Source organism: Saccopteryx bilineata, chromosome 5 (genome assembly GCF_036850765.1).
Source record: "Saccopteryx bilineata isolate mSacBil1 chromosome 5, mSacBil1_pri_phased_curated, whole genome shotgun sequence".
In the NCBI taxonomy this organism is placed as follows: domain Eukaryota; kingdom Metazoa; phylum Chordata; class Mammalia; order Chiroptera; family Emballonuridae; genus Saccopteryx; species Saccopteryx bilineata.
The window spans coordinates 91,164,165-91,165,921 of NC_089494.1; the positions used below are offsets into that span (position 1 = coordinate 91,164,165).

At 42.1% G+C, this 1,757-nt stretch overlaps 1 non-coding gene across 1 annotated transcript; it reads left to right on the plus strand.

Moving 5' to 3' along the window:
* The first annotated feature begins 277 nt into the window (after positions 1-277).
* On the plus strand, positions 278-353 carry TRNAV-GAC (transfer RNA valine (anticodon GAC)). Its single transcript has one exon. It is a non-coding gene; the product is annotated as a tRNA-Val (tRNA).
* The last annotated feature ends 1,404 nt before the right edge of the window (positions 354-1,757 follow it).

Sequence of the window (1,757 nt, forward strand, 5' to 3'; positions counted from 1 at the left end):
CAAGAGCACTTGGTCGGCGCCATATGGTGTAATGTCAGAGCAAGATGCAAATTGAAGTGAAGAAGAATAGGACCCTTTGATATGAGAATGTATTATCATATTCTTGGATGTTGTGGCATTAGAACTGAGTCAACAATTGTTTCAGACTAGATTCAGATTTTCATTCCAGCTGAGTGACCCACATATTTTCTTGTTGTTGAAATGAAAGGCTATTGTCCTAAAATATTTATTTATGTATCTGTATTGTATTTGCTGATTAGTCAAAATGTAGACTTAGGCCCTGGCTGGTTGGCTCAGTGGTAGAGCGTCGGCCTGACGTGCAGAAGTCCCGGGTTCAATTCCCGGCCAGGGCACACAGGAGAAGTGCCCATCTGCTTCTCCACCCCTCCCCCTCTCCTTCCTCTCTGCCTCTCTCTTCCCCTCCCGCAGCGAGGCTCCATTGGAGCAAAGATGGCCCGGGTGCTGGGGATGGCTCCTTGGCCTCTGCCCCAGGTGCTAGAGCGGCTCTGGTCGCAACAGAGCGACGCTCCGGAGGGGCAGAGCATCACCCCCTGGTGGGCAGAGCATCACCCCCTGGTGGGCGTGCCGGGTGGATCCCGGTCGGGCGCACGCGGGAGTCTGTCTGACTGTCTCTCCCCGTTTCCAGCTTCAGAAAAATACAAAAAAAAATGTAGACTTAATTTCCCTTTCTAAAAGTTTTGGTCACTAGCTCACAAGATGGAGTTGGGGAGTTCATTAAATTGAGTGCTGAACTGGGCAGCCTTTATCTCATCTGGCATGCATTCCCCCTTGCTTTTTTAAAAAAATTTTTTAAAAGTAATGACACCTTGATTTTATACCGGGAAACCTCTCTCCCCAGTTCCTTGTGTCCATCAAGATAAGGCTCTCAGACAGCACCTTGATCTACCACAGGTTTAGTGTATTATGTTCTGTTGCCACCTGGTTGGTTCAGGGATAGGCAAATAACATAGACCAGGACAATGATACTCATTTCTGAGACATTTGTTAGAATGGGAAAGAGGCAATCTCTCTGTGCAGGGCTTGCTCACTCTAAGCTAAGGTAAGCTTGAGCAATAAAATTCCCATGAGGACGAGGTCTACCTTAGAAGAAAGCCAACCCAGAGGTTTGCATAGCCAGGAGTGGAGGGAAACTGAGTCCTGATTATACTACTTGAGTCACTGGTTCTGGATTTATGGACTTTACTATTTTGTGAGCCATTAATTTCCTTCCTTCCTTCTTATTTTTAACTTCACCCATGTTGAGTTGAACAGCTGTGGTTTTTTGTTTTACGGTTTTTTACTTGCATCCAAATAAATCTTAACTGATTTGGGTTTTTAAATTGTTTTGATTTTTCTACTGCATTATTTGTGTGTGTGTTTTTTCCAATGGCTTTACTATTTCACTGCATAACCAAAGATATTTTCAAGCTGTTTCTAATGCAAACTATTAATTAGATTAAGAACAAAACATAGGAGCTGAGGGATAAGCTTCTCTTTGGCAGTTTCACAAACAGAAAAAATTAATCTCTCTTGTTTTTCTAGTGAGTTTGTTTAGTATGCTTTTAGGTCAAATGTTGGCATCTGCATTTCCTTCCTCTTTGGTCAAAGTTAACAACCTTATGGAATTTAAAAAATGTTGTTTGTTTTTTGTTCCTTTCTCAGGAAACCATTCATGTGAATCACAAATAATTTTTTTGAAATTTATTTTATTTAGTGATTTGAGAGAAGGAGAAAAAGAGAAAGAAAGCATCAATTTG